A 14,477-nucleotide genomic window follows, 5' to 3' on the forward strand; every position below is an offset into this window, starting at 1 on the left:
TGAACTTCTGAAGAATGCTTGGGCAGCTTTGTCAATGTTTGGAGAAGATGCTTCCCAGTCACAAGGGGCAATGTGGGAAGAGGCACAGAGGTATTTGTTGAATATGTAACACACTGAGCGTGGAGTCTAGAAGCAACTTTCACAGACTTATCCTTTAATAGGTATGGAGTATTGAAAAGTGTTCTGACAGTAAGTATTGGGTGGTTGGTTTTTTTTGTGCTGCAAATATTACCTATTTCTTTTTCTCATCTCAAATCTGAAGGATTTCTCCCATCATACCCCAAGCAGATGCAAAATTAAAAACGACAACTTCCTTAAAATTATTGGTTAAAATAAACTTTGTTTAATTTCCTTAATCTCACAAATGCCTCTATCTTGGTAGTTATTCACAGGCCCTCAGAGCAATCCTGCTTAAATATTGTAAATTTGTACATTTAAATATTGTATGTTTATTAATATACAGTTCAATATAGAATATAATGACCATTGCAAAAAGCACTTTACAATGGAATGTTGTAACCCCCATTTTTGGGTTACTTAAGTGGAGTGGAGCAAGAATAGTTTTACCCCTACAATGTTGCTAATTAGCTAGTTGAGTACAGGAGATGGTAGTCTGACAGAGTGATATTTTGCATAGATGAGGAAATGAAGCAAGGGTTATTGTAATTTGAAAAACAGCTCAGCTTGCATAAAAGGAAACAGAATGATTTCCAGGGGAAAATTTCAACTCTGTCGGAATCCCCCAGAGAAAAATCAATTAAAGGCATGAATACGCTCCACCCAGATGAGAGGTTCTTTAATAGTCTCTTTAATGAGTGCAATCTTAGGACAAAGGTATATATGAAAGCTGCATGTTTGATATCTGCCTTGTCAAGATGGCAAACAAGGTGGACAAGAGACATTTCCAATACAATTCAGTGTAAGTTGATTAAGATGTCTTTCTCTTACTCTTTTCACTTGACTATTATAAATTATTATAAATGTATGTAGATATTCTCTGCATGGAAATGGAGTTTGTATTTTATCTTGACACGGGCTGAATAAAATGTGATTCAAGGTGACTGGATCTCCAGCTACCTTGTTATGATTAGGCATTTCTAATTTACAGGTCTGAATATTCTGTAAATTTATAGGACCTTGGAGCACCTTCGGAGGTGTTTTACCTTCTGCAGCACATTCTATAAAGTATGCACAGGGAAGTTGCATGTTACCTATGTGGAGAGCTAGCATCACAGTTGCAGAGAGATGTGTCCCATAAGGACATGTGGTAACCAAGAAGGCTCTTTGGCATGCAGTTAGTTATTGAAGTCTATGCTTAAATTCTAAGGGTCTTGGGGAAAGAAGTAACAAGCATACAAAGAGATAATATACAGTTCCTGCTTGAGAGCTTCCAGAGTGAGATTTAGACAATCTGAATTGCCCACAAAAAAAAAGTTTCAGGTGCATTTGTAATTGCAGTATCAGCATTAGCAAGGTTAATAGTGTGCTGGCTAAACTGTGGGAAGGCTGAAGAAATTTCCAATGTTTAACAAATGTGAAGAAAAGCTGTATGAAGAGCTGTATTAACTGTTATGAATTGGGAAAAACTGTGTCCATACCAGTGTTAGGAGAGGAAGTAATTGTCAGTTCATTTTCTTTTCTAGCACATAGATATTCTCCATAGCATAAATTATCTTGAAAAAGCATCTAAGAATAAATTTCAAGCTACAAGGTAATCAGAATTTCTCCAGTTTGCAGTCTCTTGCAGCCTCTTAGTTTCCCTTCATTTCCCAACTAAGACATGTTTTAGTTTTTCTGCTTTATTTGCTGTGTATGTTGTGATCTACAGCACTCGTGTACCTCTCCTTTTCCATACTGCGCTGTGCCTCTCTCCCCAGGCGCTTAATGCTCCATCTTCTTTCCCCAGCAAACACAACAGCAAAGTGCAGTAGCATGATGCTGCAGAAAGCTAAGTGTTTTAGGATTCCTAGTTCCATCCTGTTGGGATTCTGATCTTTCACAGGCGGTATCCTAACTGTTTTCCTTCCCCTGCTTTGTTCTTACATCTTCCCCAGTTATGGGTTACTTCAGCCACTATACGGGCAGCTTTTGTGCTAACGTCAGTTATTCTCCTGACATGTGTGTGTCAGGGCAGTCATGATAAAGCGATCGCACACAGTTTAATAATCTTCAGCTAGTCAGTCTTTGGAGGTGGTTTCTTATGTGCCAAGTTTAGCAGAGGTTACCTGTAGGAGTAGGAGATGATCTGAGCCTTTGATCGGACTCAATCACTGAAGCAGATAGAAATGTGAAACCACCCTCTATCTTTTTTGTAGCACACTGTGCACAACAGTTTAGTTTAGCAATGCCAGTGCCACAGCACTCATGAGCCTCACCTCGGAAGAAGCAGCTGACATCAACAACCTCACAGGGAAGGAAAAAGGAGGAAGAAACAAGAGCATCTCCCCCTAAACAAACACCATCCAAGCCAGGAGACAAGGGAAACTGAACATAGGCCTGGGAAACTGGGAATGACTGGTGCCTGCTGACTCCAGGAGCAACACAGGGGCAGACTGTGCTACCTTGAGGTGTCCCCAGACAGGGAAGGGTTGCCGGATGGTGCTCCCTCCCACATGAGGCGAGCCACTCGTGATCATTATGTCCATCCCCTAACTTTGGCATACATGTGTAGTCTTACTGTCAGAGAGTAACTTCATTTCACAACTTTCTTAGGGAAACAGCTTATAGTCTTTGCTGCATGAGGAACTTAGCAAGCTGGCCCTATTTCTTCTGCTTAGGGAGTTCCAGGAGTCTGAATGCACAGTCCTTCCTCCCAGGCTGCCATCATGAGGTAATGGCCACACGTGCTTGCAAAGAGCTGAATTTGGAAATTGCATGAATATGATCTGTCTTTTCTGTTGGTGTTCATGCAGCTTTCCAAAGGCGTTGTGAGGATGGTTTCTAAGACAAAAAATGCCTGTGGCATGTAAAAATCAGGGTTAAGCTGCATGGCTGCAAAGTTTCTTTCCTATTCAAGGTTGTATTCAAGGTAATTTTCCTACTGGATGTTCCTACTTTTCTAATGTACTTTGCTAACTCCTTCTGATCACACTACAATGCATTCTTGGTACATCTCAATGTGTCACTAAAAACTTTGGAGTGGAAATTATTAAATGCAATAGAACTTATCTGTCTAGGCATAGATTTTATTACAAGTACTTTTATTGCTGCATATGGAAGTATTAACGCAGAATTTAACACTTTTCAGAATTTAGCAGTTTTCAGTTTAACAGAACTCAGGGGGTTTTTGACTTCTTGTTCTGAATATCACATTGCTTTTAATGGAGGTTCCCAAATTCATAATGATGTTCCCAAATTCATATTGTTCTTCAAATATATAATCTTGAGACTTTATTGTGCCATGATAAGGAGAGCCTGGAAATGGTAAATGCTCTTCTCCACTTTCTTAGTGTGCATTTTTGCCTGCCATTTCTCTGCCTCATGCATTCAGCTGCTAGAATCTTTTTCTAAAATGAAGGGAAAAGCCTAATGCCACACATGAGTTTTGAAGCTATCAGGAAATAATAGAACTCATTACTAAAAATAAAAATCAAGGCAATTTGGTTTAGGTATTTGCATGTGGCAACTTTCACAATTGGAAATCTTTTACCTACTCAGAGGGCAATAAAACTGTACATGTCCATACAAAAACATATAGTTGTGTTTTTTTTCTCACATGCTTTTCTAAAATAAGTGATGGGTGGATCATGTGGGAATCAAAATAATGTAGACATGTACTTTCCATGCAGATATTTTGTGTGTAGAACTGCCATAGGTTTTTGTTGAAGCAGGGCAGAATTTGGAGCATTTATTAACTGTGATTTAAAAGGTCTTATGAGAGAATTTAAACATATTTTTTGAATGATGCGTGAAGTTCCGTTGTCATTATGTCCAACAAATAAAGCTATTTGGATAGCATTTGCTTCTCTTGCTGCCTTGAAGTCAATCAAGTCTTCTTTGCAAGAGTCCATGAATATAAACCTCACAGCAAGAATGTGACTTAGCTCAGTAGATGGTGGTTGAGAAAGAAGACAGAAACCTTATGCAAAATCTCATTTTTGCTTGAGTTTCTTTTTTGTGAAATATTGAAATTGTGCTCTGCTAAATACTTCGAAAGAAAATATCACAAACAAACTTTACTTTTTACTAAGCTTTTTTTAGTAGTGGCAGTTAAGGTACGCCATGGACTAAGTCTTCTTAAAAGAGAATGGTTTTAAATTATAAAAAATCATGAAACTATTGGCAAAATAAATTAACTGTATTGGAAATTAAGATAGTCTGAAGAGAAATCATGTGGTTAATAATCATGAAAGAACTAGTAAGGAAATATCGCTAAATTTAATTTGTATAATCTTTTCTGTATTTTGCTTTTGCAAGAGTCATCTGAAGGCATTTTTTTTCTTCCTTTTATTTTTACATTTTGTTTTCAAATATTTTTTTTTTTAAGATGATATACTATATGGATATTTAAAGGTAAAAGGGGATAAAAATCGGAGTGGAAAATCACAACAGGTTATCAAGCTTTTTAATTATTAATACATGCAACACTTGAAGATTGATATATGCTGTTGTTTTGAAATGTAGAATTATAACCACTCTGATTAGATGATTACTGAATTCTAGCTCAAGGTAACTCCTGTAGTTGAACAGTTGAAGAGCAGTGGTGGTTCTTTGAGCTAGGCCACCTTTAATTAGAGCAGTGATTAAAGCTAACTGTATATTTAGTGGTATAATTGTGCATCATCTTCATAATTTTTATTTCATTTGCACAACCAAACAAGTAACATCCAGTCATGCCCACTGAGGTTAATAGGAGACTCTTCTTTCTTTTTTTTTTTGAGTTTGTTGGAAGTAAGACATTGATTGGTCTACTGATTCTACACTAACCTATAGAATCACTGCATAGAGTTTCAGGGGTGTGTATAGATTTCTATTATTTGTGGGCTACCACCAGTCAAGAATAGGCAAAGCAGATCTGAAAGCATTTTAGTGAACCAATTTATAGTTCAAAGAAAGATCACAAATGAAATATTGCCTTTGCAGCAGCCACTAGAACAAAAATTTCCATGACTGCAAAGCAAGAGGTAAAAGATATATGGAGATTGAATTCTTCATACTGTTCCATTCCGGCTCTGAAATCATTAAGGAGCTTTAAATAGTAAGAAGACTAGCTAGCAAAGAATTGCAGAGATATCCAGTGTCAGCTTAATAGGATCTGATCAGCCCTGGCAGGCGCTCAGTGGTCCCTGGTGGAATCCGGAAAAACCAGCCTGTGAAGACTGAGAATAACAATCATCACTCCCCTTTATCAAAATCTAGCTCTTTCATCATCTTATCCTTGCTTCATACTTAAAGTTTTGGATATGCAGCTAAAAACTATGGCTAATATGACTTTGGATTCATAGTGGCATGAGAGAACGCATATTTGGGGGAACAGGTCAGTCAGTCTATAGGAAGTTTTGACTGTAGCTATGCTGGGGTAGCAAAGTAGGAGATGAGGAATGTCCAGAAAAATCCCTTGGGAAAAGTGTCTGATGGAAAAAACAAAGCAGCTCTGTCTTCAGGTGTTTAGCTGTGGAACTTGAGTTGGTCTTTGCATGCCAAAAAAAGAAAAGTGTTCTATTCATTCCATGCACTCTACTGAAAAGTTAAACCAAATACATTATTCTAGCTTACAAATGACTAACTTTATTTTGGCATATGTTTAATCATTTAGGAAAGTGTCCTATTCAAGAAAGCATGTAAGTACCTACTTAAAACAAAGTAGATATTTAAGGACCTCCTTGAATAAGAGCCAGAGTGCTTGAAATTAGGAGGTGCACATCTTTTTAGTGTAAAAAATAAATAATCAAAACAAACACTAACTAAAAACTGAAGCTGAGCTTCCTTCATTAATGCTAAGTGGCAATGAGCTCTACAGCCACACAGACTCCAAAAGAGCAACTATTTCCCATGAGAAATTCAAAGAGATTTTATGAAGTTTATAAATGTTTAATTTTAAAAAGATAGTAAGCTAATATGCCCTTACTATATGTAATTTTATTTACAAGAGATGTGAGAGCATGTGAGGCCTACCTGTATGTTAGTGTTGTTTGGACTGGTTTTCTGGAAGCTTTTCAAAACGTAACTCTTGGAGAGGCTGAAGTATTGAAACATTACCTTGCACAGTGTCCTTTATTTGCCAGTAGCTAATCTTTCTTATTTTGCTCCTGTGTTTATGATTTGGAAAGATGATTGTCTCTGCTAAACTTGTTACCGAGAGAGAAAAGAAAATGAGATATCAGATTAGCTATGAAACTGGAGTTTTAGCTCTGGATTTAGAATACAGACTCTGTGAAAGAATTATATATAGGTGAGGATTTTAAAGTGGAATAGGAGAGACATGCAATGTCAAAACCAGCCCTAATATTCTACAGAGTTCATATCTGATGTCCTGAGTGGAAAAGCTCCAATTGCCTAGCCTTGATGGCCATACAGCATGTTTTTCTCTCTGTAGAAAACAAGCTAACAACTGTATATGTTGAGAAGCAAAAACACCTAAGTGCAACAATGAATTCTTGAAAGGCATGACTTAAATGTCAGCATCTATATAATTAAAATGCTTCATCTATAGACTGAGTATACCAGAAACTGTACAGACTGACTGATGAGAAGAACTCTGATTCACCAGTATTTATTTTAGTCATGTGAAAACTCCCACTGAGAAAAGGGGAATTTTGTTGGAGGTGTACGAACAGGGTGCCTATAATCTCAGAACAGAGTAAAACTCCAGGAAGCAGTAGAAAAATATTTCAAACAATTGTTGTTCATCATTAATAAGAGAAGTGAAAGTGGTTGAGCTTTTTTTAGATATAAAACATCAAAAGCAAGAAGGAGATTCTTTAAACACAGTTGTTAAAAGAAAATTATAAATATTCATTGCTGTAGCCAAGACTGATCATCAGTGAATTATTCAGCTTCTCCAGACTACACCCTATTTTTCTATAGATAAAAGCATATTTTGCCTACACTTGCAAGTTGAGAATTGAACAATCAGGATGCTGATGAAGGAAGGAATAAGACTGCATATGTACTAAATTAAGACTCTTTTTGTGATTCTCCCTTTGAGCATCAGCGATCCAGTCTAGATTGCTGGTTCCACAGGTATAAAAAGAATAGCAATAACCTTATCAGAAACAGGAACTGCTCTCAACAGAATTATTTTCATGGTGAAAAGAATTATGCTTGTCCCAATGCAGAGATTTTGGTAGACTACAGCAAAATATCATGTACAGTGTAACTCATCTGGAGTGCTGTGTTCCCTTCTGGCTCCCCAGGACAATAAAGACTTAATGGAGTAAGCCTAGCAAAAAGCTACAGAGATGATTAAGGGAATGGACCATCTTTCTTAAGAGGAGAAGCTATGAGACCTGAGTGTTGAACCTCGAGCAGAGAAGACTTAGGGGGATATTACGCATGTGTATAAACACTTAGTGGTAGACAGGACAAGAGGCAATGGACACAAATTAAAGCACATATGAAATTCCCTCTGAACGCCAACACCTTTTTACTATGAGGGTGGACAAACACTGGAAGAGGTTGCCCAGAGAGATAGTGGAGTCTGCATTCATAGGGGTATTCAGAACCAACCTGGACACGACTGTGGGCAACCTGATCTGGCTGACCCTGCTTGAGCAGTGTGATGGGACAAGATGACCTCCAGAGGTGCCTTTCAACCCCAACCCTTCTGTGATTCTGTGAAAGACAGGGAAAAAAAAAAACACACAGAAAAGCCTTCAAAAGAGGCTAATATATTTACTAACACCAATGCAATACCTATTCAAAAGACAAAGGATAATAGGTATAAAACAAAACTGAATTCTCTATTTGAAATCTAGGTCAAGATTTTTAAGAGCATGTTTCTGAATTAGTGCCCTGATGTTTCAGAAATGCTGTGTAATTTAGACAAATACCTATTACTATGAATGAAAAGCTATAAGTGAAACCATAAGGTTTTGATTTTGTAATCTATACATTTGAAGACACTACAAATCAGTTAATAAATTCTTTCAGTATTCAAACTTCCAATTCAATAGATATTCAATCTTCAAATTTGGTCTTTTGTTTTTATGGTTATATTGATTTGTTCATTGAGGGGGATCAGTGGGGGGATCCGTTTAGCCGTAAAAATATCAGACTGGAAATAATAAATATCTACAGTTAAGACTTTGAACCTATATAGAAGTCAGGAAGAAAAGGGAATAAAGTAGAGTTAGTATTTAGTCAGAATTCATGTGTACTAAAGGTACAATCTGACAAGCGTATTATATCCACAAATGTAGATATACAGAGGTGAAATTTTGTATGGATGACAATAGGGAAAATCTTTAAGACAGCAATATTAACACAGGATTTTCTTTAAAAAACCATTTGCTGCTATCAGCTCCCAAGTCTGTGTCTGGCCCACAGGAAGTCTATTCAACAACACAGGCAATATCAAAAGGTGCCATCTCTGCATTTTCCATCACTTCATGGCTTGCAGCTAGGAGTAATAAGTCACAGCCATAGCAGAAACCAAAATAATAGTCCAAACAGTTGGATATAATAGTGATGGAACCATAAGGGCATCTAAAATCAAACATAAGTGGGAGGGGACCAAAATAGAGCATTGCAATTCTGTAGCCCAGCAAAGTAGCTCTCAACTGTAAACTGGGGAGACACAAGTCTTAACTATGGCAATAAAAAGATTATTGGCTTATGAATGTGGTTCCTGCACCCATCTGGTTTGAGATAGAATTTTTGGCTGTAAGAGGTGCATTGTACTTTCCAGTTTTCACTTTATAAATCTGTTTGTCCATAGAGTTCTTGGAAGAGGTTGCTAGATTCATCTAATATTATGTAAGTGGCCATTTTATATAAGCCCTTATTTTTTAAATTCAAGTGAGATGAATAACAAATGTTCTGTCCATGTTTACAAGCTATCTAATGGTAATAATTTAAGTAAATATTGCTTAGAATAAATAATATTATAGTGGGAAGACAGCAAAAAGGAATAATGAAAAATGCAATTAAGAAAGAGCTATTAAAATTACCTGGTTAAACACTGCAGAATTGGTTGGAGTATCATAAAAATAGTCAACGTTATTTTAAATATTAATTTAGAGGAGTTTTTCATCCCAACAATACTGTCCCCAGAAATAGCAGAATCAATAACCCACTGGGAGACTCAGAGGCTGTTACAATTGTGAAACGAGGGACTAGAGCACCAGAAGTGTTAGGGTAACTCAGCTCTGAATGATAGAGAGTAAAATTCCACAATCGTCTTGTACTGATACGGCTAAAATTTGAGCAGTGAGGAAACCCAGATAATACAGGGTTAGATACTGAAATACAATGCACTCTGACAGAAAGTAAGATAGATCATCTGATAAGAATGCTAGAGGATTAATCAAGTAATAAACTATAAAATTTAACTGTAACTGCAAAACTCTCACCTTATAAAGCAGTTATCATTATCAACATGTGACAGCCATCATGTTATTCACCAGCTGCTAACTTAAATAGAGTCAGCATCTTCTGAAATCCACTGGAACTCTATTCTCAATTTAAATACATATTTTACTTCTCTGATGGGGGGGAGGGAGAGGGGGATTCTCAGAGCACATATCTTCTCAAGATTGGAAAGGGTAGCACTAGCAAAATCTGGGGGGGAAATTAAGAGGGGAAATTAAGGAAAATATCTCCCTCTCCATTCTTGTCTAGCCTATCTCTCTATAGAAACCACTACATAAAACTTTATACTGTGCTATATGTTTGAGCAGGACTTTTTTGCATAGTTTTAGGAAACAAATGACTTCTGTGTTTGAGTCTATGCACTATGTCTCCTTGTCGTTAATGCTAGGCTTGTCATGAAGGGAGTAATTTGCATGCGTATCTGTGTCAGTTGAACTGTCTGGCACCAATTTCTTTTGATCAAAGCAAATGTTAAGTGTCCTCATTGGTCCTTCACTTTGAATTTACGTTTTTCAGTCTTTTGGAAAGGCTTAAAATTTCTTTATGTTGTCTTTGCTGTTCAGAAGTAAACCCCACATGCCTGGTAAATTTGGCAGATCTGTCTATTATCTAATTAAAGATCAATGTGTCTGCTACATATCTGTTGTTATGTACAATTTTCAATGAGTGTACTCTGTCATCTGTGCTGACATACTGAAATATAATCTGAAAATATTGAGATTCAAAGCTAAAGCTATCAGGAAGGATAGATGGCCATAAGTTTAAAGCATTTCATTGGGATGTAGCAATCTTGATGGGTAGGCATGGTCCTAGAACTGCTCCTCAACAGTTTCAATAGCAATTTACCAAAAAATTGAATTATATAATGGGACTTGCCTAGGCATTGTACCTGATAATCTCTGTCCTCTAGTAGATGGGGCTGGTAACATAATGACTAAGGATGCGGAAAAGGCTGAGGTACTTAATGCTGTCTTTGCCTCAGTCTTCAGCAGTAGGACCAGTTGTTCCCTGAGTACCCAGACCCCTGAACTAGAAGACAGGGATGGGGAGCAGAATGAAACCCCTGTAATCCAAAGGGAAATGGTGAGGGACCTGCTTGAGCACCTGGAGATACACAAATGAATGGGACCAGATGGGATCCACCCAAGGGTACTGAAGGAGCTGGCAGAAGTGCTAACCAGGCCACTTTGCATCATTTATGAGCAGTCCTGGCTAACCAGGGAGGTCCCAGCTGACTGGAGGTTGGCAAACGTGACACCCACCCACAAGAAGGGCCGGAAGGAGGATCCAGGGAACTACAGGCCGAGTAGCTGCTCTGCGGCTGAAGGCAGAACAGCAGAACTTTGGGGAGGGAGGGCAGTGGCTCCCACATTTGAGGCTGAGGTGTCCCACAGGTCAGATGATGGTCCCTGCTCCACTGCCTCGCTCTTGCAGTTTACAGGCAGCTTTGATTTTGTTATTCCTGTACTGCAAAGCAATGTCCTTTCTTACTGCGGTCTGCTTTTGAGATGATTGGAGGATCAGGGTCTCGAATTAGGGCTCAGTATTGGGGCCAGTTCTGTTCAATGTTAACAATGATGTTAATACAATTCTCTATCAACGAGCCAGGTGAGAGGATCTTAAGTTTGCACACAACATCAAGTTAGGCAGGAGTGTCAACCTGCTTAAGGGTAGGATGGCTCTGCAGAGGGATCTGGACAGGCTGGATCGATGGGTTGAGGCCAATGGTATGAGGTTCAACAAGGCCAAGTGCTGAGTCCTGCACTTGGGTCACAACAACCCCATGCAGTGCTACAGGCTGGGGGAAGAGTGGCTGGAAAGCTGCCCGGTGGAAAAGGACCTGGGGGTGTTGGTGGACAGCCGGCTGAATACGAGCTGGCAGTGTGCCCAGGAGGCCAAGAAGGCCAACGGCATCCTAGCCTGTATTAGGAATAGTGTGGTGAGCAGGACTAGGGAAGTGATCATCCCCCTGTACTCGGCACTGGTGAGGCCCAACCTCGAGTACTGTGTTCAGTTTTGGACCCCTCACTACAAGAAGGACATTGAGGTGTTGGAGTGTGTCCAGAGAAGGGCTGCAAAGCTGGTGAGGGGTCTGGAGGACAAGTGTTATGAGGAACGACTGAGGGAACTGGAGTTGTTTAGCCTGGAGAAGAGGAGGCTGAGGGGAGACCTTATCACCCTCTACAACTACCTGAAAGGAGGTTGTAGAGAGGTGGGGGCTGACCTTTTCTCCCTGGTGACAAGTGTTAGGATAGGAGGAAATGGATTCAAGTTATGTCAGGGAAGGTTTAGATTGGATATTAGGAAACATTTTTTCACTGAAAGTGTTATTAAACATTGGAATAGGCTGCCCAGAGAGGTGGTGGATTTGCCATCCCTGGAGGTGTTTAAAAAAAGGGTAGATGTGGTACTTAGGGACATGGTTTAGAGGTGGTTTTGTCAGGGTAGGTTGATGGTTGGACTTGATGTTCTTAAAGGTCCCTTCCAACCTAGAAGATTCTATGTTTCTATGATATATATGGATGATTCTATGATACATATGGAATTAGGGTTGTAACCGCTGAATCCTGAGATGTATTGGTTCCATATATTTATGTACAAAGAGTAGCTTTCCTAATATTCCTAATTTCCTAAAGAAGCAAACAAATTTAAAATACAGCATCTTATGTGATCCTAAAGCTGAGTGAAGTTCAGCTTGCTCTTCTGCAAGTCCATCCCTAGGAGTAGGTATTGCATGGCTTTTGTACAGCTCCCTATATAAATGCAGTTGATAGCAAATTTATGTTAACCGATTAATTCCTCCTCTTGATGCCAATACAGATTTCCTTAGAGAGGCAGATCCAGATCTCCAAAACCAGGAGATTAGTATTTAATTAAGGAAAAAATCTCTCATGTTCTATGTGGCCTGTCTAACTCGCTATAAATTGTCATTGTCTGAAAGTTTGGGAATGCTGAATAGTTTGTTGCATGTTTTTATAGGCATCCATCATTAACCTTTGTCTTTTGTAGAGCTGAGATAGTCTGAGAGATATACTTGGCTAAACCTGCATTTTTCTTCTCCGTTATATAAAAGTAGGACATCTGGTATGTGCTGGGACAATATTTCAAACATCATCTCCTGTGGAGCTGTGCTGAGTAATTAATTACATGTCAACAGATGAACAAAGTATTTCATCAATTATTATTGTTATTTGCTTTAGCTGTACTAAACCAAATATTATTACTGCCATTCCCAGGAGAGTAGTCTAAATACCCTGTGTTCTGATTCCCATTATGGATTAGTGTAATCAAACAGAAAAAAAAGGATTTTTCAAAAGCACACCTCTTGATATTTGTTACTAGAATTGTCTCATTTCATTTGTTTATAGTGACCTCAGACTCTGTGCATATTGTAAACTTCTACACAGTGTATAGGCTGTTCCACAGAAGGGAAGGAAGGATGACCCATTGACGACAGCGCCAGCAAAGGACTCAGGAGATCTGTGTTCAATAGCCTTCTTCATCAGTTTCCTTCCTGTGTAGTCTTGGCAAGTCCATTAGATTTACAAGGCTATTGCAGTGCTGAAATGCTTTCTGATAATCTGGCTTTTAGATTATCAATTTCCCATCTGTTATATGAAGATAATAATACTGGATTTACAATTGTGGGTATATTTGAACTAAATATGAAATTGCAGAAGGGAATAAAAAAGTTCTTAGATGGCTACTTAGACCTCAGCTTCATATACTTTACTTCATATATTGTCTTTTCTGAAATAGGAAAAGCTAATTTCTGTGAGCCTTCAAAATGGGGTGGCTGCACATGCCCTGCCTAAATTGGGCCCAGAAGTCATTTGGGAGAGTGCTAGCTGCCACAGGCTGAAAGCCAGTGACTGCTCTTGTAGTTTAAGTACATGATCACATTGCCAGTGCCTAAGAATAGGCCCTGGCATGGTTTAATTTCCTAGTATAGGTGTAGACTTTCCCCACTCTGGGATTTTGTATGAATAGAGAATGTTGGGGATGTAGGTACAGCATAATGAGGACTCTCAGGGTTGAAAGGATGTTCCTCTTCCGGAGTTAGAACAAAAGTTCCTTGAGAAAATCTGCATGACATTCACCAATTTTCAGAAGCTCAACTTCTATTAGGAGGTGTTGTCAACTCCAGCATGTCCCAACGAGCTGTATCACTGCACATCTTAAATGCAAACCCAGGGGTCAAGGGCTGCCCAACCCTTTTCTTAGAAGCTGATCAAAAGCTTCTTTAGCATTTTCACTGATTTCCCCTTCCGTAGTTTGTTTCAACCCCATCCCTCCGATTCCCTTGTAGGATCACGCATAAAGGATGTCACTGCTCAGGACTAGGTGACTCTTCACCTAGAGGTCACTGTTTACTCAGTTTTGCCTTGAAGCGTGTGAATGAAGCTCATCAGTAAGAAAGTCAGCAGATTTCCGTGTGAACCGGATTCAGATGGACTTGCACAGCTGTAACCGCTATTGTGGGTATTTCCATACTTAGCTCCACAGTGTAATTGCCTACAAAGTCTTTTAGGAAAATGATGCTCAGCCAAGAGCTTTCAAAAAGTGCCAGTTCTATTTTTACAATTTGTGTCACTATCCCGTGTTTGAAAACCACATTTTTTTTTCATGTGTGACTTACGACACAACCTGGAGACGACTGCATCGTTAAGTGCAATGTTTCAGTGAGGAGGATGAACACAACCAGGACAGGTAGGGAAGAAAGGTAGGGCCTGTTCTTTCATATAGCACCTGCTTGTGAACTTAGCCTCTGAGAAAGCTGGTCTGTGCCAGACTGGGGGATAATCTGCTTCCTTTTCTTGTTCTTTATTGTAGAGATATCTGGCTGGGGTACTAAGTTACTGCATAAGCTGTTCAGAAATGGGCTAGCTTACTTTCCCAGCTGAAGTACTGACTCTTGTATAAGTCACCTGCAGATCCAACACAGT

The sequence above is a fragment of the Charadrius vociferus genome, unplaced genomic scaffold (assembly GCF_000708025.1).
Source record: "Charadrius vociferus isolate BGI_N301 unplaced genomic scaffold, ASM70802v2 scaffold201, whole genome shotgun sequence".
NCBI classification, from domain to species: Eukaryota; Metazoa; Chordata; class Aves; order Charadriiformes; family Charadriidae; genus Charadrius; species Charadrius vociferus.